The sequence below is a fragment of the Pseudorca crassidens genome, chromosome 5 (genome assembly GCF_039906515.1).
Source record: "Pseudorca crassidens isolate mPseCra1 chromosome 5, mPseCra1.hap1, whole genome shotgun sequence".
Classification (NCBI taxonomy): domain Eukaryota; kingdom Metazoa; phylum Chordata; class Mammalia; order Artiodactyla; family Delphinidae; genus Pseudorca; species Pseudorca crassidens.
In genome coordinates, this window is record NC_090300.1 from 64,452,373 (window position 1) to 64,479,038 (window position 26,666).

The window sequence follows — 26,666 nt, forward strand, 5'->3', positions numbered from 1 at the left end:
GTTTTAAAAAACTTGCCAGGTGACTCTGCTGAGCAGCTACTTTTGAGAACCAGAGGTTTAGCGTCTGCCCTTTCCTGTTGCTCAGTCTCCCTGAAGCCCTGGCTCACCTCCAAGGAGTGGTGGGTCAGTGACAATGTTGTCTTTCAGAACGTCCATTTCCAGATGGCAGGGAAGAAGCTCCAGCTCGACGTCGAAGTGTGTTTTTCCCCCTGATTCACAGGAAAGACCAGTTCAACCCCGGGGAGAAGCAACTTCACACGCTGAAGAGACTTGCTGCTTTTTGACCCCTGAAGCATTTTTACCTGAGAGTTCTGACAACTTAAATAATTGGTATGCTATAACTATTCTGGCTGACAGAAGTGTGGTTTAATGCTGATGAGTCATAAAAACATGTAACAAACAGGCTTCAGGCTAAAGATATCTAGATTAAAAAAAAAGAGAAAGGAAAAGAGAGAGAGTGACAGAGACAGGAGGGGGGAAGGAAGGAAGGAGGGAGGGAGGGAGGGAGGAAGGAAAGAAGGCAGAAAAAGCAAGCAAGTAAGCTAGTTCCCTCATTTTATTCCACTGACTTGTTTGACACTTTTTTTTTTTTTTTTTTTTGGCTGTGTTGGGTCTTCGTTGCTGTGCGTGGGCTTTCTCTAGTTGCGGTGAGCAGGGGCTACTCTTTGTTGTGGTGCACTGGCTTCTCATTGCAGTGGCTTTCCTTGTTGTGGAGCCCGGGCTCTAGGCACGGGGGCTGCCGTAGTTGTAGCTCTCGGGCTCTAGAGCTCAGGCTCAGTAGTTGTGGCGCACGGGCTTCATTGCTCTATGGCATGTGGGATCTTCCCGGACCAGGGTTCGAACCCGTGTCCCCTGCATTGGCAGGTGGATTCTTAACCACTGAGCCACCAGTGAAGTCCCTTGTTTAACATTTTAATCAGGTTTCTACCTTCAGGATAGCAACTTAGTGACCTTGGCCATGTTTCCAGGTGTCTTGGTTCTTTGGGATGACTGACTTACATAACACTTGGTGTGCACAATAACTTGTTTCAACATAAACCAAAATATTTTTTCATAGCAGTATTTCCATGAAAAAGAATTGCTGAAATATATTCCCAACTACCTAAACTCAATCTATACTTTTGACTAAAGCACTGAATTCTCTAGTCCCCAAGAAGAAATATCAGTGAAAACTGTAGCCTCTGCCTGCATATAGTAATTCATCGTAGCAATACTTTTTGGCCAACATACAAATGGATCATTGACTAAAAATGATGAAAAGTGAAGACTTCCTGAACTTTTTTTCCCCTTCTTAATCATCTCACGTCTTGGAGCTAAAGTATCTTTCTGTGAGATTTAAAATGAAAAATACCTGCCAATGCAGGGGACACGGGTTCGTGCCCCGGTCCGGGAAGATCTCACATGCCGCAGAGCGGCTGGGCCCGTGAGCCATGGCCGCTGAGCCTGCGCGTCCGGAGCCTGTGCTCCGCAACGGGAGAGGCCACAGCAGTGAGAGGCCCGCGTACCGCAAAAAAAAAAAAAAAAATACACGTTACAAATTTAGCAGCTCTAACTTCTTTGCTAAGACAGAATGTTTGGATGCAACACTTATTTCTGGGGCAGATCACACAGGCACTTGTCTGATCCTTGAAGAAAATGAGTCAGGATAATGGCTTACAGTGAGGAAACTTGGCAGTCGCTGGTTGACTACAGAACTTTTGGAGCTAATCAGAATGTTAAATTGTCTTCAGCTTTAAAAATGATTTTGTTTTAACATATGTTAGCTGAAGCAAAAAATAATACAGTAGGAGCTATGCGTCTATCAGAGTGACTGACAGATTGAAATTCTCTAGAAAAATAGATTATTTTCCCTCAAAGAGAGTAAAGTTTTGGTTTTCAAAGTCAATCAGAAAACTAACAATTTGGACAGGAGAGGAATCAGCTTCTCTTTTTGAGACAGTATATTTCTAATGATTTTTATGGAGACTATAATAAGGATCAAGAAACAAAAGCTTGATATGGACATGTTTTTAGCTAGCAGATTGAAAAGAAATAATGGCATGAAATAAAGCGTTTTTTTTTTATACTGACAAAGTTCTCATTCTTTTATATTGTCTGAAATAAAATTGATAAATTAAAAAAGAAATCTGTAACAGTTCAGTTCTCCAATACTAGCTATGTTTTTTGTGGTTAAAACTTTATCATGTATACTTTCCTGTGTATTTTTTAAAATTTTGGGGAAGATTCAAGTTTATATAGCAATCTTCCAAATACTCAGTATATATGATATATATATATATATATATATATATATAGAGAGAGAGAGAGAGAGAGAGAGAGAGATACATAGATAATATTAAAAATTAAATTTTAATGATAAGAAGCCTTCCTGATATTCAGATGTCAACACAAAATTTAAAATGTGATCGTTTATCTTAGCAACACTGCTTCTAAGACCACAGGGGCAAACACACTTAAGAAGACACTTTAAACAGTATATTTGTAGAAACATCAGCATTTTTCAATAAGGAAAGGAAAAACTCCCTTACATATCTGCCTGCCTCATAGTCTTTAATTCCCTTTCTATAAAAAGGCATTTATGGGCTCGAGTCAAAAAATAGGTCAGCATGTGGAAAAAAGTTTCAAATGCAAACAGCCCTGTTTCTCATTCCTCCTCTAAGTGTGGCATCTCACCTGGATGTTCTCTGAAACACCAGCATACTTTTTATGTAGTTTCTATAGCATCCTTCCTTAAAGTCCTTGGGGTACCTCTGTCTTCTCTCTCATCCCTGAGAGGAACATGACTTTTTTAAGCAATGGTGCTGTTACCCCCATTTGCAATGTTCTTGTCTTGTCAAGTTTTAAGCCCTCCCCTCCCTCCTCCAGCTGGCTAACTCCAGGCCCAATTCAGGTGCCATGGATTCCTTTCCAGGGGTGCGCTCCCTGACGACTCCTCCCCGGACAAAGTCTGGATTAGTATCTCCTGGCTCCCCTGGCACCTGTGTCTGGTTGGTGTCACGGTCTGCACTCGTGTATGCTAATTCTTTATGCCTCACCTTTCTCTCTAGACTGTCCATGAAGGCTGTTTTGCTCACTGCTGTGTTCACAGTGCCCCAGACAGTGCCTGGCAATAGTAGCACTCAATTAACATTAGCGGAATGAATAAATAAATGAAAGGTCTCAAATAGAATTCTCAAATGATAGAGGTGGAACAGAGCCACAGATCAGGAAAACTTGACTGAAATCTGGTTAGCAGGTTGGTAAGCAATGCTGGTTGACCACACAGCTCCCTTTCATGGGAAATGGGAAAGTAGACATCAGTGGTTGGCACGTTTAGCTTTGGAAGCGACCTCCTTTAAATCTGTCTCTCCCTTTTATCTCCATTAAAGAGCCTCCCTGGATCTATAATAGACAAGAATATAAAAGCATCATTCTCTTTCTCATCCCATCCTGTTTACTCAGCAACCCCAGACCCCGCCCCTGCCTCAGCCCACATGTTCTCTATTAATAAGCGTTAGGAGAGGCCAACCTCACCCAGCACAGTTTCCCCCCTTTCTTTTCTCATCAGGGAGGCCTCAGCCAACTGCCAGAACTCATGAGTGAAAGGCCTTGCCTGCTCTTGGGAGCTTTGGGGGGAGGGTGAAGACAAAGGTGACGTCTGGGCCTCCAGTGTCTCTGAGACCCAAGTGGCCTCAAGTGTTTTCAGATCAGCAAGCGGCTCTCTTAGAATTTGGTGAGAAGCCACGGCCTTCACTTGGGGGAAATTTAGAGGCACGTTTTAAGGAGTAAACATATTTACTATAACTAGAAATAGGGCCAAATTCTGTGCCTTTGGAAAAGTCAGTAAAGCAGACACACCCTTGTGCCTTCTAAGTGAATTAACATACTGTATTCTGTTGGAGGGCCGTTTCTCTCTTCATCTTTCATTCCTGCCCCGGGGAGCCATCTGTACTCGGAGGGTATGTGCACAGGATAACTCACTGTGGACCGAGGACTTTCGTGCTCAGCCCTCGATGAATGACCCTTTCATACACTGGGGGCTCCCTCTGATTTTCTCACTAACCAGAACTTAGCTGGGCCTAGAAATTTCTAATGGCAGAAAGGTTCACACAAATGTAAAAACAAAAGGCAGTGGCTGAATTTTCTACTTTTTGTTGTTGTTGTTGATGTGGTGGTTGTTTTTAACCTGTATATGCCGTCTATTAATCCACGATACAATATTATTCTCCTTAGGGTCTCATGCTTACCTTTGATAAAAACAGATGAAAAGTTCAAGTTATTTTAGGGCTTTGGGGGAGAGGTGCTGTATGAATTCTTCTTTCCGAGGGGCAAAGTCCTAGAGTCCAGGAAGAGTTAATACCTTCATAAGGTGAATAGTATACTTCCTTCTTAGCAAAGGCTGAGGCCCAATGCTTGATTTAGAAAAAACAATCAATTAAGTAGCTGGAGTCATGCTGTCCATCAATATGATTGGCAGTCAACTACACCAATCAATGGACTTATTTACATTTGAATCTCTTCCTTGTTTTGTGTAGTCTTTTGGAAACTCTCCCTTTTAAGATTTTTACTTTATTATTTTCTGTTTATACGTTATATATGCCTATTGTAGAAAAAAATTAGAAAGTATAAAAAAAAGCATAATGAAGGGAAAAAACCCACAATGTTAACACCCAGAGACAAACAGAGACCATTAACATAATGGCCTGTTTCCTTGGAGAATTTTTTCAAGCCTACTTTTTGATTCCTGCCTGCCCTGCTTCGGAAATGCTTTTTCTTTCCCCAGTTTTTTGCCAACAAAAGAGAATCCTTGTTGTGGCCCATCTGAATGTGAATAAAACTGTCCAGCTGCTGGTTCTCATGTGGCACATAGTAGGCACACAGGAAAAGTTTACTGAATATGACTGATTATTTCCAGAGTCCCAGTGAACTAATTCTTGAGGAACTGGTGGTATTCATCAACTGGACCACGTGAGATATGAATTGAATGCGCGTTAGAAAGAACAACATGCTATAGAAATGTTAATAAGTATGTGTTTTAATAGTAGCTCAGCAGTTGGGATGCAGAAACGAAATTAAAGAAGATGAAAAGTTATTGAACTCCTGTTTTCTCGCCCAAGCACTGGTAAACTCTGGGAAGCCATGGGACTCCAGACTATTCTGAAATCCAAGCCTATACATTTGGTTTCCACATTATATGTCACCTAAACCTACTCAAAGTCTCCATTAAGGACTGAGAAAATAGCCCTTATTTTATATAGAATAAAATTTGGGGTTCTGAATTTCTAATTCATGCCTCTTATTCAAGTTCCCACACAAAACCTAACATTCAGTGTTTGCAGCACCTCCACTGTGTTTCAGCATATCCTTTTCAGATCATTCACCAGACAGCATCCTATAGCTCTCATTCATAAAGTCCAATTATAAGACAAGAAATGTCAGGAATATACACTTTGAGAGTGGGAGGCAAACAGAACAGAACATTGTGACTTTGTAAGAACAGCCATGCATTTCCTCTGGGCTTGTTTTCAGTTCCTTTGTCAGCTGATTACATGGTCTTTTATAATTTCTCATCTACAGAATGGAGCTATTTGCTTGTGGATTATTTGAAAGACCCAGGCTTATGCAAAAGAAAAACGAAGTCATCGTGAGGTAGAATGATATTTCTGGGTAGTTGTTTTTGCTTTTCTTTTTTTTCACGTAATTATGAGAATACAATTTATAATAGTGACTCTTTAGATGTATGAAACAAATAAATATTCTATTAATTCAGTCTTAATGCATATGTAAAGCTATATAGGCATTTGTTATTTGTGTAATTGCATTTATCAGTAATTTCATTTATTTTCATATAAAGAAGCTTATCTTACATGTATTTTGTTTTCAAAGCACACCAATTTTCAAAGCATACAGAGTGTGCTTTTTGACTCCTACAACAATCTTTTTAGTTTAGACAGCACCTTATAGTTTACAAAGTGCTTTCATTATATATTATGTTACTTAATTCTCATAACACTCCCCCAATATAAAACTGGTCAAAGTACTTTGGACTTTAAATCCTCATCTGTGGCTTTACTCTTCCATCCAGCCCCATAGATAAGTTTCCTCTGCCTTGTATCCCTTTACTTGATAACTTTTTGAGACAGCTCAGTGTTGTCTCTTCCAAGAAAACTTTCCCCAATAAGTTAAGTTGAAGTGACCTCATCTCCTCACTGTGTCCATTTACTACTCTATAAATTTAATTTTATAGGAAGTTTTTTAAAAAATCTGGTTATTTGGGCTTCCCTGGTGGCACAGTGGTTGAGAGTCCGCCTGCTGATGCAGGGGACACAGGTTTGTGCCCCGGTCCAGGAAGATCCCACATGCCGCAAAAAAAAAAAAAAATCTAGTTATTTTAAAAAATTCACACTGTGCAACGGGAGAGGCCACAACAGTGAGAGGCCTGCATACCGCAAAAAAAAAAAAAAAAAAAAAATCACGCTGCACATGACTACATTCTTGTATAATTAGTATAAAAACCTCATGGCCCTATGAGTCAATAACCACTTACATAAAAAGTTAAAAACAAATAAAAAATTGTATTCTCCCATGTCAGTATATATAGGTCTTCTGAATTCCTTTAAAATATTGTATAGTATTTCATAGGATGAGTGGTCTCTATCAGCACATTTCAATAGAATTTTCTGTAATGATAGAAATGTTCTATATCTACCCCATCCAATATGGTCGTCACTTGTCCCATGGGGCAACTGAGTACTTAAAATATGGCTAGTGAAACTGAGGAACTGAATTTTAAATTTAATTTAATTTAAATTTAAATAACCATATGTGGCTGGTGGTTGCCATATTAGACAGTGGAGATTTATACTTTATATTAAAATTGTTTGTGGGAATTCCCTGGCGGACTCTGTGCTTTCACTGCTGAGGGCCGAGTTCAATCCCTGGTCAGAGAACTAAGATCTTACAAGCCACACAGCCAAAAAAAAAAAAAAAAAAATTGTTGGAACTTCCTTGGTGGTGCAGTGGTTAAGAATCCACCTGCCAATGCAGGGTACACGGGTTTGAGCCCTGGTCCAGGAAGATCCTACATGCCATGGAGCAACTAAGCCCATGCGCCACAACTACTGAGCCTGTGCTCTAGAGCCTGCGAGCCACAACTACTGAAGCCCACGTGCCTAGAACCCATGCTCCACAACAAGAGAAGCCACTTCAATGAGAAGCCCACACACCACAATGAAGAGTAGCCCCTGCTCTCCACAACTAGGGTAAGCCTGCGTGCATCAACAAAGACCCAATGCAGCCAAAAATAAATAAATAAATAAAATGAAAAATACAATAGCTTAAAAAAAAAATTGTTTGCTAGTCATTTAGATTATTTCCAATTTCCCCTTAAAACTCAGTGCTGTCCAGATGTAGAGAACAAACGTATGGACACCAAGGGGGGAAAGTGGTGTGCGTGTGTGTGTGTGATGAATTGGGAGATTGGGATTGACATATATACACTAATATGTATAAAATGGATAACTAATAAGAACCTGCTGTATAAAAAAATAAAATAAAATTCAAAAAAAGAAAAAACTAAGTGTTGTCAACTAAGTAAAGCATTAGAACAAAAAGGAATTATTTTTGCCTTCTTACATGTATTATTTCTTGAGAAGCTTGCACTCATTTTTTAAAAAAATATACATTTATTTATTTATTTATTTTTGGCTGCGTTGGGTCTTCGTTGCTGCGTGCCGGCTGTGTGCCGTGAGCGGAGGCTATTCTTTGTTGTAGTGTGCGGGCTTCTCATTGCAGTGGCTTCTCTTGTTGCGGAGCATGGGCTCTAGGCACGTGAGCTTCAGTAGTCGTGGCACGCGGGCTCAGTAGTTGTGGCACGTGAGCTCTAGGGTACAGGCTCAGTAGTTGTGGCACATGGGCTTAGTTGCTCCGTGGCGTGTGGGATCTTCCTGGGCCAGGGCTCGAACCTGTGTCCCCTACATTGGCAGGCGGATTCTTAACCACTGCACCACCAGGGAAGCCCCTTGCACTCATTTTAATGCAGACTTCTTTGAAGTTCTACAAGAAATTATTGCATGAAGTAGGTAAAGGACATATACTAAAGACATTTTCTATATGAAAGAATGCTTTAAAACATACATCAAATAAAAATATTTATGTCAGTTTTATTATAATAGTAAAATATTGGAATCAATCCTATATCTAACAATGGGGAATTGGCTTCAATATTTTATGATCCTCTATATATAATGAAGGGCAAAGCAGTCATTAGAAATGATGATGAAATCATAATTTATTGTGATAAAAATGTCTATGATATACTTTCAAGTGAAAAAAGAAAGGTTACCAAGTCATATGTATACATATACATGCACATGGTTTAGTGGTGAGTCAGTCTACCTGGTTGAGAACATGGTCTTTGGGGTCAGACTGATCTGGGTTTGAATCCAGGCTGTGTCATATACCATCTATGTGACTTTGGACAAGTCTCTCACCTCTCTGAACTTTGGTTTCCTCATTGCTAAAGTGCAAAGCTAATATTTTTATCTTATGTTAAATAACATATGTAAAGCACTTAGTACATATGTAGTATTTAATAAATGGTAGTTGCTTCTCTGAGACTCATACGTATCAGGCACAGAAAGAAATCAGAAATGATATTGCAAGATGATATTCCAAGATGTTGAAAGTGATCATCTCTCAGTTTTAATTTAGTTTAATTAATTGTAAGCAACATTGACTTCTTGAATATGAAAAAGTGCATTAAGGGCTTCCCTGCTGGCGCAGTGGTTGAGAGTCCGCCTGCCGATGCAGAGGACACGGGTTCGTGTCCCGGTCCGGGAAGATCCCGCATGCCGCGGAGCGGCTGGGCCCGTGAGCCATGGCTGCTGAGCCTGCGCGTCCGGGGCCTGTTGCTCCGCAACGGGAGAGGCCACAACAGTGAGAGGCCCGCGAAACGCAAAAACAAACAAACAAAAATTATGTATATACAAAACAAAAAAAGTGAATAAACCCTATATGTAATCTAGAAATATGCCAAGATAATAAATTATAGAGCAGTATAGGTAATGTGACCCCATTTGTGTGTGAAAAAAAATTAAAAAAAAATTTTTTTTAAGAAATATAAAGTTACTTTTGGTAAGTGATTATGGATGACCTAGCAAGGAGGGGCAAAGAAATCTTTTAATTTTACTTTAGATTCTATTTTAAGTTTTCACATTATTTTATTTTAAAATTTTTATTGGGACTTCCCTGGTGGCACAGTGGTTTGGAGTCCACCTGCCAATGCAGGGGACACTGGTTCGATCTCTGGTCCAGGAAGATCCCACATACCACGGAGCAACTAAGCCTGAAAGCCACAACTGCTGAGCCCTCGTGCTGCAACTGCTGAAGCCCGCACGCCTAGAACCCATGCTCTGTAGCAGGAGAGGCCACCGCAATGAGAAACCCGCGCACTGCAGGGAAGAGTGGTCCCCGCTTGCTGCAACTGGAGAAAGCCCGTGCGCAGCAACGAAACCCAATGCAGCCAAAAGCAATAAATAAATAGAAATAAATACATTTAAAAAAAGAGAAAAAATTTTAATTAATTGTTAAAATAATAAGTGCTCTGAGATCTTTCAACAGAAAGAAAGATAAAAAGAGAGAGGAAGAAAAAAAACTGCTTTTCATTCAAGTCTACCTTCGCCTAGTCTGAAGAAATACGGTTTTCAAAGCTGTAAAAAGGACCTTGCAATTACTTCAAAATTTAGCAACTTTCCAATTCAGATGAAAACTGTGACAATTCTGCCACTGTATCATAATACTTGTGAAACGTTTGACTTTTTCTACTAAAATATTGCTAATATTTATTGAGCATTTATTAAGATAAAAAAGAGAAAGGTGAGAAAAGATAACTTTCTTAAGAAAGAGAGCTAATCTTTCACTACTTTCTCGTATTAAAAAACATTACAGAGGGCTTCCCTGGTGACGCAGTGGTTGAGAATCTGCCTGCCAATGCACGGGACATGGGTTCGAGCCCTGGTCTGGGAAGATCCCACATGCCGCAGAGCGGCTGGGCCCACGAGCCATGGTCGCTGAGCCTGCACGTCCAGAGCCTGTGCTCCGCAACAGGAGAGGCCGCGACAGTGAGAGGCCCGCACACCGTGATGAAGAGTGGCCCCCGCTCGCCACAACTAGAGAAAGCCCTTGCACAGAAATGAAGACCCAACGCAGTCAAATAAATAAATAAATAAAATAGATTTATTTAAAAAAAAAATTACAGAAAAACAGGTATGGCACTTCTCACGTATCTTTTTTGGCTTCTTTCCATAATTTTCTGCCTTTTCCCTTTAATATGAAATTCCACAGACTAAACTCAATAAACTTAAAAAAATAAACCTAGGGAGTTCCCTGGTGGCCTAGTGGTTAGGATTCTGGTCTTTCATTGCCATGGCCCCGGTTCAGTCCCTGGTCAGGGAACTGAGATCCTGCAAGCCATGCGGCTCTGGGAAAAAACATAAAAACAAAAAAACCACCTATTTCTTTCTTAATACAGGAGTAATAGGTGTTCATTATAGAAAAGAAAAATAAAACACTTATAAGGCCACCCCAGAGACAATCGTTGTTAACATATTGGTGTGAAATCACATTGGTATTTTTACACGTATGCTATATTCTGTTATCCATCACTAATGGCTGTATGGTATTACCTTTCATGAATTTACGAGGATTTATATAATTAATCCCCTATTGCTGGACATTTAGATTGCCTCTAGCTTTTTGTCTTTGTTTTTTTTTTTAATAAATTTTATTTATTTATTGTTGGCTGCATTGGGTCTTCGTTGCTGCGTGTGGGCTTTCTCTAGTTGTGGCAAGCAGGGGCTACTCTTCATTGAGGTGTGCGGGCTTCTCATTGCGGTGGCTTCTCTTGTTGCAGAGCACGGGCTCTAGGCGTGTGGCCTCAGTAGTTGTGGTACACGGGCTCAGTAGTTGTGGCTCACGGGCTCTAGAGCACAGGCTCAGTAGTTGTGGCGCATGGGCTTTGTTGCTCTGCGGCTTGTGGGGTCTTCTCCCCTGCATTGGCAGGTGGATTCTTAACCACTGTGCCACCAGGGAAGCCCTGGCTTTTTGTCTTTGTGATAAACATTCTTATAGTTGGGTATTTGTGTACAACTATGACTATTTCCTTGGAATAAATTCCTAATAATGTAACTGCTGAGTCAAAGTTCAACAAAAATTTAGGATTTTAATGCATCTCAATAAATAATTGTTAAAAAGAATCAGTGAATGGTTGTGAGCTTATGGCAAAAAGGAGACATCTGTGGAGGAGGTATCCGCAGTCAGGCTCAGAAGTTGAGTTGGTGGATGGATAACTAGAGAAGTTCTTAAGCCATTTTTGGGTCAGGAGAGTAAAAAAGGTGGAAGAATCTCCACATTCTTATTCAAGAAAGGACGCTTAACCTTCTTATTACAGCCAGTTCCTGGTGCTGCTCTACAGTTATCTCATAAAAGAATATTTAAAACACAGAAAAAGAGCAAGTCTTTATCCAGCCTCTCTCCTGCAATTGTGACTGTTCAGAATCTACTCAACTTTCAAGGAGTAGTTTAAGTCTTTCCTTCTTCATGAAGCATCCCTGACTCTCAAGGATTTCTTCCTTTATTAATGCATAGCATCTCTTGTCTTCATTCTCATATTCAAGAATCATTTTTGAAACTACTTTGTGCCAACACTCTGCTTGTTTATCACTCTAATCTTCACAAATATCATATGAGATGGTTATTATCATTCTCAGTTTATAGATGGGGTCCTGAAGCTGGGAGATTAAGTAACATGCCACTGTGATACAAAGAGGCTAATTCAGAATGAAACCAAAGTCCTTCACTCCCTTGAACTTTTGAAATCTATTTTTCCTAAGAGGTAGGAAAAGGCAGAAAGGGAAGCATATACAAAAGTAGAGGGAGAATGAAAGTGAAAAGAAAGAGCAGTGGGTTAGGTCATTGCTGGGAAGACTTCAGCGTGTCTGGCACAGAGGATCCTGGATGAAGTGGCAGGAGATGTAGTTGGGAAGGAAAGCTGGGGCTGGGATCTTTTTTTTTTTTTTTTTTTTTTTTGCGGTACGCGGGCCTCTCACTGTTGTGGCCTCTCTCGTTGCGGAGCACAGGCTCCGGACGCGCAGGCTCAGCGGCCATGGCTCACGGTCCCAGCTGCTCCGCGGCTACTGTTTAAAGCATGTATTTCTTTTTTTAAAAATATTTATTTTGGCTGTGCTGGTTTTAGCTGCGGCACACAGGATCTTTGTTGCGGCATGCAGACTTCTTAGTTGCAGCACGCAAACTCTTAGTTGTGGCGTGCTTGTGGGTTCTAGTTCCCGGACCAGGGATGGAACCTGGACCCCCTGCATTGGGAGGGTGGAGTCTTACCCACTGAACCACCAGGGAAGTCCCTAAAGCATGTATTATTAAGTACCACATACAGGTTCTCAATAAACAGATGTTGAATGAATGAATGAATGAATTGAATCCTCAGAGTTTTGTCAGAGTATCTATAGCATTCTCAGGATGTTAGATATATAAATACATCAGTCACTAGTTGATCATGTTGTCTTTAGCTGATTTGAGAGACGGCACTCAAAACCATTAAATTCCTTTTGTTTTGATTCTGTCTACACCAAATGAACTTCTGATGACCAGTTTCCAAGCTATCTTGATATCTTGAATAAGAGGACCTTGGAATCAATGAACAGGAGTAACATCTATTTAAAAATGGCATGTTGTCATCTGGCTTAAATCTCTGTTTCTTTCTTTCCTAATTTAAAACAGTTTTATTGAGGTGAAATTCACATACCATACAATTCACCCATTTAAAATGTATGTTTCAGGAAGTTCCCTGGTGGTCTAGTGGTTAGGACTCAGCGCTTTCACTGCAGTGGCCCGGGGTTAATCCGTGGTCGGGGAACTGAAATCCTGCAAGCCACGTAGCGCATGGGCAAAAAATAAATAAATAAAATAAAATTGTTCAAAATATTAAAATATAAAGTGTACATTTCAATGGTTTGTAATATATTCACAGAGTTGTACAACTACCACCAGAATCTAATTTTACATCTTTTTCTCATCCCCAAAAGAAACACTGCGCCTATTAGCATCATTGCCAAACCACCACTACCTCCCCAGACCCAGGCAAACACTAATTACTTTGTCTATAGATTTGTCTATTCTGGACATTTTATGGTTATAAAAATCATAATGTGTATATATATATATTTTTTTAATGACTGGTTTCTTTCTTTGAGCATCCATGTGTGAAAACACATTCATGGATGTGTTTTCCATCCATGTTGTAGCATGTATCAGTTCTGATTGCTTTTTATAGATGAAAATACTCCATTGTATGGATATGCCACATTATATTTACCCATTCGTCAATTGATAAACATTTTGGGTTGTTTCCACTTTTGCCTATTGTAAAGAACACTGCCATCGCCACCTGACCCTGTTTAAAACTGTTCAATGGCTCTCTTGGAGGAAGCCGCGGTCTCCGCTGCAGTGGAGCCTCGGGCCATCCGACCCTGCTCCTGACTCACCACTGTTCGCTCTCGCCGAGGAACAAGTCGGCCAGGAAGCCGCGCCGCAGCCATGGCATTTAAAGATACCGTAAAGCCCGAGGTGGCGATTCACTGGATTAGAATCACCCTCCCCAGCTGCAGCTTGAAGTCTTTGCAGAGGGTATGTGCTGACCTGATCAGAGGCACGAAGGAAAAGAATCTCAAAGCGAAAGGACCGGTTCGGTTGCCTACCAAGACTCAGAATAACTACAAGGAAAACTCCTTGTGGTGAAGGTTCTAAAACTTGGGATTGTTTCCAGATGAGGATCCACAAGTGACTTATTGACCTGCACAGTCCTTCTGAGATTGTCAAGCAGATCACTTCCATCAGTATTGAGCCAGGAGTCGAGGTTGAAGTCACCATAGCAGATGCTTAAATCAACATTTTTAATAAATTGATAATCAGTTGTTAAAAAAAAACACACACAATGCCTTCCCTTTTTTCTATTTATTTATTTAGGCTGCTTTGGGTCTATGTTGCTGTGCGGGCTACTCTTCGTTGGGGTGCGCAGGCTTCTCACTGTGGTGGCTTCTCTTGTTGCAGAGCACGGGCTCTAGGCGCGCAGGCTTCGGTAGTTGTTGCACGTGGGCTTCAGTAGTTGTGGCTCGCTGGCTCTAGAGAGCAGGCTCAGTGGTTGTGGCACATGGGTTTAATTGCTCTGCGGCACGTGGGATCTTCCCGGACCAGGGATTGAACCCGTGTCCCCTGCATCGGCAGCCGGATTCTTAACCACTGTGCCACCAGGGAAGTCCCCCCTTTCATTTTTTTCTTTTAAGAAGATGTTGGGGGTAGGAGTTTATTAATTAATTAATTAATTTTTGCTGTGTTGCGTCTTCGTTTCTGTGCGAGGGCTTTCTCTAGTTGTGGCAAGTGGGGGCCACTCTTCATCGCTGTGCGCGGGCCTCTCACTATCGCGGCCTCCCTTGCTGCGGGTCACAGGCTCCAGACGCGCAGGCTCAGTAGTTGTGGCTCACGGGCCTAGTTGCTCCGCGGCATGTGGGATCCTCCCAGACCGGGGCACGAACCCGTGTCCCTTGCATCGGCAGGCGGACTGTCAACCACTGCGCCACCAGGGAAGCCCCCCCCCCCCATTATTTTTAAGACAGCGTTCAAAACACTATATATGGTTTTCGTTGCGCAGCAAGTTTTGGCCCCAGCGATTGCTCCAGCCTGGTTTTGAACTCTTCCTATTGTGTTCTGTGCTCCATCCATACCATCATTCTCTCACTTCTTCAAAGCTGCCACCTCCAGGTTTTTGTGTCCTTCCCTCTTCCTAGAGACCACCACCTCTTTATCCACCCACTTCTTCCCTCCCCTGCTTAGTTAATTCCAAATTCTTATCTGCATTCAAATATTTTCTCAGAGAAGAATTTTCTGAAATTGATTTCCTTATCCCCTTTCCCACCCTACCCCTCAGCTAGGGTAGGTTCTCTGTTTTATTTTCTCAGCTCCTTATTCTTTTTTCTCAAAACATTTATCTCAATTTATGATTATGCATATATTTTTATGATCTAAATGATGTTTATTTCCTCCAGTAAATAGGTTTTGAGATTGTTTTTGCCCCTATTGCATGTCTAACAGTAAACATAGTACCTTGCCATTAGTAGATAATAAATATATCCTGGCTGACAATATGAATAAAGAAAGAACACCAGATTTCGGGCTTGGATAACTGATTGATCATGAGGTCATTAATTAAGTTAAGGAATGCAAGATGAGAAATATTCCTGAATCGGGCCAGGAAAAGAGGAGAAGTTAAGTGCTAAGAAAGTTGCAGTTGAGGAAGTCCCAGTGAGGAAGGTCAGCAGGCAGTTGGACTATGAATTTAGAGCTGTGGAAAGAGATCTGGAATGGAGACAGATTCGGAAGTTATCAGCAAATAGCTTTTTGGTTAAGATCTTGGGAGCGGCTGAGCTTGCCCAGGAAGAACGTGTAGCATAAAAAGGAAAGAAGGCAGGAGACTAAATTCTAGAGACACACGTATTGAGAAACGGGCAAAAGAAGACTTAGAATAAAGTTTTTTTTTTTTCGGTACGCGGGCCTCTCACTGCTGTGGCCCCTCCCGTTTAGAATAAAGTTTGAAGTGACATATCAAAGACATGGGAGAAGAACCCTGCCAAATGCTTCAGAGGAAAGTTCTGAGTTTGATCATTTGGGTAAGGTGATGATCATCAGATCTTTCCATTTTAAGGGATTTTTTTTTTAATTAAAAAAAATTTTTTAACCTCTTTATTGCAGTATGATTGCTTTACATTGTTGTATTAGTTGCTGCTGTATAACAAAGTGAATCAGCTATACATATATCCCCATATAAAAATATGGAATGGTTCACGAATTTGCATGTCATCCTCACGCAGGGGCCATGCTAATCTTCTCTTTCGTTACAATTTTAGTATATGTGCGGCTGAAGCGAGCACTTAAGGGATTTTTGAGCATCCTGTTTCTCAACTTTTCACCTAATGGTTTTAGCATCCGTTTATGATCCTTGACTGAATCAATTATCTCAGTCTGGATTGCTGAATGGTGATTTTTTTAAAATTCCATCATCCCCCTGCCGCTGCCCTGCCCCCTGCTTTCTTCTTCTAAATCCCTGTGTTGCTCTCAGGGAAAGTTTCCCTGGGCACCTCCCTCTTCTACTAGCCCATTGCTGGGATATTTCACCCATGGGCTGGGAACAGTAAAAGGCTCTTTCATGAGAAGGTTGTAAGGGAATGGAGAATGTGCTAGGAGGGAAATTTGCTAAACCTTTGGAAAGTATATCCAAAGGGATGAAGAATATTCCTTTTGGTAAATATGACCTCTTCTAGCCTTACACCTCACCTACAAAAAAAATGCAGAGATGTGATTTGTGCCAGATCACACGCTACATCCCTTTAGAGGCACTCTCTAAATACGATCCAACTTCTTCAGACAGCTTTCCAAGGCCTTTCAAGTCCAGGTAAGGTGCCTTTCATATGCACTCCTAGAGCACCTTGCCCTTCCCTCCCACATCAGTCAGCACACAGGATTGTAATGGCCACTTTACTCCCTTGAGGCCTCACCAGACCTCAGGTCAGTCTGGTTCCACAGTGTATTACTAACATTTAATCCAGGGCCTCACTCATAACAGGGACTCAAAAAAAAATGTGCTGGGTGAGTGAAGGATTGAAGGGACAGCTGTATCTCGGGAAATAGCATTCTGTGGCTGGCGAGTGAGGGAGCCTGTGAGAAGTGGGCTGGCGAGGCTTCCCAAGGGGATTGGATTTTACCAGGAAGGCACAGGAGAGCCCTGGGGGGCTTTGAGCAGTAAATCAGGCTTCTACTGGATTTGTGATCCAAAAAGATCTCATTTAATCCTCTTAACAACTTGATGAGATAGTTATTCCTATCTCTATTTTACTGATAAGGAAAAGGGCCTCAGAGAAATTAAGCAACTTGTTCAAGGACACCCTGCTAGGAAGTAAGTGGAATCAAGAAATGTGAAGTCCATCCTTTTTCTACCCCACCAGCCTGCCTCTCACCCTTTGTAGGAGTGAGAATAGATTCAGTAGCAGACTAGGACATAGACTAAATTGGTCAGGACTTTGCTAGGCTAAATAATACCCTGGCTCCCCAGTACTCACTTGTATCAATGAGTCAGAGATGAAACCAGACACATACATTTGCTTTACATGATGCACTTGCCTGGAGGTTGGCTGCTTATTTAAATTTTTTTCAATATTTGCATCTTGCTGCACCCTCTCTGTCTGAGATCACAAGGTGTAAATAAGGTTTACCTTGGCACAAGGGCAGAGGCAGAGGTCTGTGTGGAGCCATTGCTGGTTCAATAAATGGTTCTCAATAAATGTTGAAAATATATATTACTCAATATAAATCAGTTGGATGTTAGTTCCATAAGAAAGGGAGATATTGTAGACAAAATTTGTTTTAAAAAATATAATTAGTACTTAAAAACTTGGTGTAAATATGTATGCCTTCACATGAAAAATATGTGTGTGCATCTGTATATCTTTTTTTTTTTAAAGAAAAAAGCATTGTTCAGACTTCCCTGGCAGTCCTGTGGTTAAGACTCCAAGCTTCCACTGAGAGGGCACGGGTTCAATCCCTAGTTGGGGAACTAAGATCCTGCATGCCTGTGGTGTGGCCAAAAAAAAAGAAAAGAAAAAATAATAAAGAAAAAATCATTGCATAGAGGAATATGTTTTGAATAATCCCATATTGGAATTATTATAAATATCCATAAAAGTAAGTCTGGAAAGATAAATGCTAAAATATAAAAATGATATTATTTCCAGATGTAATAATATAGTCAAGATAACTTAAAATTTTCCCAGCTTTTGTCTTCTGCTAAGTTTTTGTTTTAAAATGAACATTCACTAATTTTTCAATTAGGAAAAAATGGTATAAAAAGAGATCGAACATCGACCAAAGCAAATCTTCTATTTATCTGGCTCCTGCTAGGTGCTGGCAAAGAGAAGGGGGCCTACACCCAGCTCTGTAGGAAAGAGATGGACACAACAGGAAAAACTTAAAAAATAGTTCATATTCTAATTTATTTCTTGTCTGTGAGGTTCTAGCTATTGTGTTAGATAGAGCTTTACATAGTTCATTTTGTATATTTATACACCCTTGCAAAGTAGGGTCTATTTATGCCTATTTTATGGGTAAAGAAAAAGGACACAAACAAGTCATGTGTGGAATGCATGCCTGTCATACTCCAAAAAGAGGCATTCAAGGCTGAGAGAAGGAGAAAAGACTTCGTCCTGACAGTGGTTGCAGACTGGTGACTTGTGTGGCCAGCACAAGTTTAATGGCAAGACATGATGAACCAGCACTAAGTTTTCTTTTTTTTTTTTAATTAAAATCTGAATGTCTTTACTTATGGTTATATAGTGGTTACAAGAGTATACTCTATAACTCGACTCTTCAGATTTAAATCCTCAGATTTTAATCCTCCTCTTAAAATTGTGCCTCAATTTTTTAATATGTAAAATGGGAGGTAGTAACGGTACATACCTCATACAGTTTTTATAAAGATGAAATAAGTTTATGCATGTAAAAGGTGTTTGCACAGTACCTGACATGTGGTGAGAGCTCAATAGTTAGCTTTCTTCTATTCCTATTCTGGATATCTGGAATCATACAATGTGTGGCTTTTTGTATCCACCCTCTTTCACTTAGCATAATGTTTTCAAGGTTCATGCTGTTGTAGCATGCATCACTACTCCATTCCTTTTATGGCTGAATAATATTCCATATTATGGATTTACCACATTTTGTTTACCTGTTCATCAGTTGATGGACATTTGGATTATGTCAGTTATTGTGACTAGAGATGCTATGAATATTTGTGTACAAGTTTCTGTTTTTCAATGCTTTTGGACATATACTTTGCAGTGGAATTTCTGGGTCATCTCTCTCTCTTTCTTTCCTTCTTTTAAAAATTATGACCATCGTAGTTGGGTGTGAAGTGGTATTTTATCGTGGTTGATTTGCATTTCTCTAATGACTAATGAGGGTGAGCGTCTTTTAATACATCTGTTGGCCATTTGTATCTCTTCTTTGGAGAAATGTCTACTCAAGTCCTTTGCCCATTTTTAAATTAGATTGTCTCTTTGTTGTTGAGTTATAAATGTTCTATATCTATTCTGGATACTGGACCCTTATCAGATAAATGATTTGCAAATAATTTCTCTAATTCTGTGGGTTCTTTTCCCTCTCTTGATAGTCTCCTTTGAGGGAAAAACATTTAAAATCCTTTTTTTTTTTTTGGCCATGTGACATGTGGGATCTTAGTTCCCCAACCAGGGATCAAACCCACACCCCATGCGTTGGAAGCACAGAGTCTTAACCACTGGACCACCAGGGAAGTCCCTTAAAATCATGATTCATATATATATATATATATATATATATATATATATATATATATATATATATATACACTTTTTTTTTTTTTTTTTTTTTTTTGCGGTACGTGGGCCTCTCACTGTTGTGGCCTCTCCCACTGCAGAGCACAGGCTCCGGACGCGCAGGCTCAGTGGCCATGGTTCACGGGCCCAGCTGCTCTGCGGCATGTGGGATCTTCCCGGACCGGGAACGAAGCTGTGTCCCCTGCATCGGCAGGTGGACTATCAACCACTGCGCCACCAGGGAAGCCCGATTCCTATATTTTTTTAATGTGTCACTGAAGATGTTTTTGAGTGTTGTGCCATTAAACCCCATTTTCCCATAAGCCTTGTGGTTTTCATTGCACAATTTTTCATAGCATGGTGGTTTTTAGGGACACCTATGTCTATTTAGAGAAGAACTGGGAAGAGACTCAGTGGAGAGAAAGCTTGGCTCGTCTGGATAACTGGAAATGGTTCAGCATTTCTGGGGCTTCTTGCAGAAGCTCAGATTAGAGCTAAGGGTCTGTGAGCTCTTGCTGTGTGTCTTGCTGGAAGCACTTGCCACACACATTAACTCACCCTCATGGTGGCACATGGAGGTAGGTCTCATTTAAAAATATTTTATATATCAGGAACTAAGGGGCAAAGGTTCGAAGGAACATTTTCAAGGTCACACAGGAGTAACCGATAGAGATAGTGTCTGAACCCAAGCTGCCTCAGAGTGCATGTTCTTAACTAGACCCCAGGACAGAAGTTTTGTTTCACTTTTCTTTCCTTTTCTCAAGATTGTGCTGGGAAAAAAAACCAAACAGTCTCCCCTCCCCAAACTTAAAAGAACAAAAACTGTTCTTTTGCCGTCTCTTTTACCTTTCTCTTGTCAGATCTTTTGTACTTATCTTCCAATTCTGCCTAAAGGAAATAATTGATAACTGCCGTATCCTGGAGAAGAGGCTGCTTAGCCTAGTGGGGTTCTAACACTTGGTACCTGCATATCCATTTTTCAGCCTCAGTTTCCTTTTCTATCATTTAGTTGTTTCCTAATCCTTGACAGCTCCTCTTGGATGTCTAGTATACGTCTCCAACCAAAGCAGGACCCTTGATTCCTAGTCTCTCCCACAGGCCACCCAACAGAACCCATTCCCCAAACTTCCTCACCAATTCAATTCAATTCAGTACAATTCAGTCAACACCACCAATTTCTACCTTGACACTCAAGCCAAAACCTCAGGGTCATCCTTGATTACCACATTTTCCATTACGTCCCTCTAGTTCCACACACATTCGATCCATAACCAACTCCTTCTAATTTGAGCTCCAAATGGCGTCTCTGATAGGCCCCCTATCAGAGGGCCTCCCGTGCCTTTGCTCTCTTACCCCCAGTCTAAGCAAACATCATCTCCGGCCTGCAATCCTGGAATCATCCCTTCATCTGGTTCCTGATCTCTTGCTCCTCTTTAATGCAGTCTTTAGAGGACTAGAGTAAATGTCTTAAGATTTTATTCTGACCAAGGCAACCTCCCTTCTTAAAACACTTCAAAGCCTTTTAGCTCAGAGTAAAAATCTAACCTCCTTACTGTACCCTAGTGAGGTCCTACATACTGGGGCCTAGTTTTCCACCTTCATTTCATATCACTCAGACCCGCTTATTATGCAAAAAACCAGCCTTATCTTTGTTCCTTGAACAGGACAGGCCCTTTTCCTCTCTGCTCTTCTCATCTTTCAGATCTCGGCTCAACTGTCATCTTCTCAGAGAGGATGCTCCTGATATGCCCCACCCCCACCCCACCCCCCTCCCCCGGCAGGCTCTATCTCATCAGTCTGTTTAGGTTCTTCATAGCAATGATCTCAATGATCTCTGTAATTATTTGGTTTGTTTATTTACTGGTTTTTGTTTATCACCCTATTTATTTGTTTTCTGTCTCCCACACTGTAATGTAAGCTCCATGATGGCTGTGACCTTGTCTATCTTAGTCACCACTAAATCTTGAGCGCTTGGCACATGGTGTTCCCCGATGAATGAATGAATGAATAAAAAAAGTGTCTCAACCTATAATACGGACATAAACAACTGAGTGTCTCCTGTATGTGGGGTACTATACTAGTTGCTGGGATAATTAAGATTCATAAGGAATCTTTGGGACTTCTCTGGTGGTCCAGTGGTTAGGACTTCGCACTTCCACTGCAGGGGGCACGCGTTTGATCCCTGGTGGGAGAACTAAGATCCCGGAAGCTGGCAGCATGGCCAGAAAAAAAAAAAAGATTCATAAGGAATCTTGGTTTTGGAAAGGAAAGCAGAAACAAAACAGGTAAACTAATAACTATATTTATGTAAATATAAAGTGAGAAGGAGATGTAGATAAAGGAGTACTTATATCTGGTAGAAAAAGAGGAATGCCAGAGAAAATGCAGAGAGATAGTGACGTGAGCTGAGCTTTGAAGGATGAAAGTGCCAGGAAGACGCAGAGGAAGAGGCAATTCCGGGGCAGAGGTGACAGCATGAAGCAAGCCATGGACCAAGGCCTGAGGTGTAACAAGGGTTCTGAGGAGCAGGAAGGAGCCCGGAGTGGTGGGGCTTCGGCTGGTTGGGGAGGGTATCTGGAGATGAGGCCAGAAGGGTTGTCCAGAGCCAGTTACCAAGGGCTTTGGAGATTTGGCAAAGTTTGGAATGTGTTTATACGGCACAAGGCACTCCTCCGTAAACAGAGGAATGACATTTTAAATTTCCTTAAGGTCCCTCTAACAACTATATGGTGAGAGCCAAGCCTGGAGACAGGAGGCTCAGTTTGGAGGAGACCTGATATGACAGAAGGCAGGGCGAGGAGATGTGAGGTACATTTCTGGGACAGAATCCACAGGACTTTGTCCAATTGGATATGTTGAAAGGGGGAAGAAATTAAAGCACAGTCTGTAGGTTTTAGGCAGGGTAGATGTGCTGTCAGGCAAGGAGGTATGGTTAAAGTCCAATGTTCACCCCCCCCCCCCCGCCCAGTTATAGATGTGAACTTGTAACCCCTTGGGACAAAGTGAATTGATCATTCCCATAGTTGATGAAAGAGCAAAGGCTGGAGCCCAGGACACCTGAATTCTGTCTAGTGCGCCTTTATCTACCAGTGTTTCTCTATCCATCTGTGGGGCATCCGGATCTTTCTAAAAATTTCTTTTTCATCCTCAGCTGATTTATACTTTTATAAAATAAAATAAAAATGAATTATTAGAAAAATGATATTAAAAAAAACCTAATTTTTAAATTATTAGGTACCAAACTACCCTGTTGAATTATTATAACTGTTTCTAAAGGCTTACTCCCAATTTCTATACTTACTGCTAACCCACAGATCAATCAGATGGCAAACAAGCGCTTGCTCCCAGGCCAAATTTGAGATCTCTGGTCCACACGGTTCTGAAGGAACAGTGGGATCTGAGTTTACAACAGTGAGGAGACTAAACGAAGTTGAATTAGATCTGCTGGGCTACCACAGAGAAAGTTGCCACCTGTGCAGTTTACCAGTTACTAATCTCTAGTAAAAGCGTTCTTTGCACTGCTCCCTCTAGTGTAAGGGAGGTCTTACTGTCACAACTTCACTGAAAGGGGCCCCCCTTAAAGGATTTTTTTCGTAAAGAAATCATTTCCAGTAAACCTGTCAGAACAGTTAGTGGCCATCCTGAATTTCCCTAGGTTGTTGGACACTTTCCATACGTGGGCTGGCAGCTTGGCAGGCTTCTCATTTCACTACTCCCGCCTGCCAAGAGAAAGAAAGTTATGACTCTTTGCTTTGCTCATTCTATCCCTCTGCAAGGAAAAAAAAAAAAAAAAGACCTCAAACACTGCTTGATTTATTAGCACTGGAGGGAAAGAGCTAATATTCACTTACACAATCCAGCTTATACTTGCACAATCTACTGAAGGAAACGGCAGAGTGACATTTGCACCTAATCCTTCCATGGGACTGTGTCTAAGACTGCAAACAGCACAGGGAAAGCACAGAGTTGTTTGGTGCATGGGGACAAATGAAAGTTATGTGATAGGTAAGGGGCGCCTGCAATAAGAGCAACAGAGTTTTTTTTAAGGGACTTTTGCCTCTGTAATCCTCAAATAGAAACACAATAAACAACCCAACTGGTGACAGAGTTGCAACAAGAGGAATAGGGTCCAGGGCTCTAAGGGAGATGGAGGGTGACAGGAGGAGGGAGAAGTTAGGGGGCAGAAAGTCGCAAGGGTTACAGGACCACGTGGACCTAGCAGAACAGGGTTGCGTTTATTTTACACAAGTGACTCTGAGGCTTCTCTGCTGGCACCGTCACATCGTATATGTGGTATTTCCTTGTTCCTCATTCAGATGAGAAAGTAGGAGGGCAGTGGCCTGTGTGCAACTGCTCTCGGCTCTGTGAGGGGCAGGTGTGAGGTGAGAGCACAGCAACCACACTGGCATCCTTATTCTGCTTTTGGCCGTTTTGTGTTGGAACTGCCACTGTCTCCTTTTTGCTGGTCTCTTGAATGCTGATGTGTTTGAACGATGGAATGATAGCATTCTGGGGGCAAGCCTTAAGATTTTGGCTTTCTTGGTATTTACCGTCAGTGTCTGTGTGGATTCTAGTATTTGAATATTTCTTGTGTAAACCCAAGCTAGCTGTCGCTCACCAACTATTCTGATGGGAAGAAACCTCTGAGGTACTCCTCTTGTTTACTTCTCTCCCTTTATCACCCCAGGCACACCTGAATGGATGGATCATGGCCATTTCTTTGACCCAATCTAGTGCTCCAAATGCAAGCGCTCTCAAACGAACCCCCGACCCCTACCCTCACCTTACCTACCTGGTTATCCAAGACAGAAACTTAGGAGACACTATGGACTACTTCCTTTGCTTCATTTCTGCCTCTATCCCCATGTTCAATCAATCGCAAAGTCTTATCAGTTTTATTATTTAAAACATTTTGGCTGCGGGCTTCCCTGGTGGCGCAGTGGTTGAGAGTCCGCCTGCCGATGCAGAGGACACGGGTTCGCGCCCCAGTCCGGGAAGATCCCACGTGCCGCAGAGCGGCTGGGCCCATGAGCCATGGCCGCTGAGCCTGCGCGTCCGGAGCCTGTGCTCCGCAACGGGAGGGGCCGCAGCAGTGAGAGGCCCGCGTACTGCAAAAAATATGTATATATATTTTTGGCTGCTACTGCCTGATTTCTTTCCTCCCTTATCTCTTGCCTGGATGATTACACTTCCTGCCCCCTTCCTACCCCCACACACCTGTCCTACTACCTCTATTCTTGTCCCCCTCAGATCTATTATCTTCACTGTCACTAGGAAATTCATCTATAGCACAACTCTGACCATGTTGCTCTCGAGGTTAAAAACTCTCCAGTGGCACCTCATGGTTAAGAGAGTAAAGCCCATGCTTTCAGCACGGTAAACAAAGCTTTTTTTGACCTGTTCACCTCTGTAGGGGCTTCTCTCCAGAATATTTGCTGATGCTTAGTGACACAGGGGACTTGAAGTTGCCTGGTGTGCCCTTCTACTCATGCTACTGCTCCTTTGCTTGTCTTGTCCCCTTCCCATGAGGCTGCTTTCACTCAGGTGTCCTCCCTGACATCCCTGGAATGGGTGAGGGATTTTTGTGCTCCTCTATCACAATTTTTTTTTTTTTTTTGGCCGCTCCCCGACCAGGGATTGAACCTGGGCCCTTGGCAGTGAAAGAGCAGAGTCCTAACCACTGGACCACCAGGGAATTCCCCCTTTATCACATTTTATAGAAATTATTTGTACACTGCTTCGTTTCCTCTCCTAAGCTATGAAGTCCTTGAGGGTAGGGATTGTGTTTTCTTCAATTCTGTGTCCTCCGAGCATTGTATAACACTAAATACTTACTAGGCAGTCGATTAGTATTCACTGAAGTGAGGGGAATTCACATCCCTCAGTTTTTCTTCGTTTCCTTATTTTACATTTATTCCCCTGCATGAGCCAAGTAAACCAAGATTTGTTTTCATCTACTAAGATTTTTTTTTTCTTTTGGTAAGAAATGATGGTAAAGAAGAGAAGCCATAGCAGTGAAAGTAATGTGTGTTGAGTGGTGGGTGTGTGTGTTTGAGAGAGAGAGAGAGAAATGCCAACAGAATGAGATTCCAGGGAAGCTTGAGCCCTTAACAAACTTAGACGTCACCAGAGCCTTTAATTATCCTGTTTTGTTATTTTTGATTTATTAATAACAAATAACAATTATATAAATTTTAAGTACTTTTTCCTTCATTATCTCATTTGAGCCTCACAATAGCTCTATAATGTCACTCTCCTCGTTTTAGAGATGAGGAAACAGAAAGATTGAATGATTTGCCCTTAGCTAGTTGGCTGAGTATTCTAACACAAGATCTAGTGCTTTTACTGCTTCGTGATGCTGAACCCTCTTACAATTAGGGGCTGGGATGATGAGACTTCTGCCACTTGGCATGTACAAAACTCACAGGGAGTTGAAGTGAGTGAACATTTTTGTCCTTTTTTTTTTTTTTTAAATTGGTATTAATGGACTTCTCTGGGAGTACAGTGGTTAAGAACCCACCTGCCAATGCAGGGGACATGGGTTCGATCCCTGGTCTGGGAAGATCCCACATGCCGTGGAGCAGCAAAGCCCATGTGCCACAACTACTGAGCCTGTGAGCTGCAACTGCTGAGGCCCTCAGGCCTAGAGCTGGTGCTCCGCAATAAGAGAAGCCACCACAATGAGAAGCCCGCGCACCGCAATGAAGAGTAGCCCCTGCTCGTCGCAACTAGAGAAAGCCCGTGCACAGCAACAGAGACCCAATGCAGCCAAAAATAAATAAATTTATTTAAAAAAATAATGATAAACTGGTATTAACAAGGGGAGGCCTTGACTGCGTGCCTTTATAAACTACCTGGCACAGTGTTTGGCACGTGGTAACTGTCCAGCAAATTACCTCTCCGTATAAATTCTAGAATAATCTTGTTTATATCTACAAAAATATCTTGCTGGGATTTTGATAGGAAGTGTGTTAAGCCCGTAAATCAATTTGAGGAGAATCAACATCTTTACTATGTTGAGTCTTTTCAATCCATCAGCATCATATGTCTCTTCATTTGTTTAGAGCATCTTTGATTTGTTTTGTAAGCGTCAGTATACAAATCTTATACTTATTTTGTTAGATCGACATATAAATATTTCTTATTTCTTGTCCATGTATCTGTTGCTAGTGTAAAGAAATACAATTAATTTTTGTAGTTTATCTTATGTCCTGT

At 41.5% G+C, this 26,666-nt stretch overlaps 1 non-coding gene and 1 pseudogene across 1 annotated transcript; one reads left to right on the top strand and one right to left on the bottom strand.

Annotated features, from left to right (window-relative positions):
- The first annotated feature begins 13,476 nt into the window (after positions 1 to 13,476).
- LOC137224447 (small ribosomal subunit protein uS10-like) lies at positions 13,477 to 13,936 on the top strand (annotated as a pseudogene).
- A 1,936-nt stretch (positions 13,937 to 15,872) lies between these two features.
- On the bottom strand, positions 15,873 to 15,977 carry LOC137225665 (U6 spliceosomal RNA). The gene has a single exon (XR_010943972.1). It is a non-coding gene; the product is annotated as a U6 spliceosomal RNA (small nuclear RNA).
- Positions 15,978 to 26,666: the final 10,689 nt, after the last annotated feature.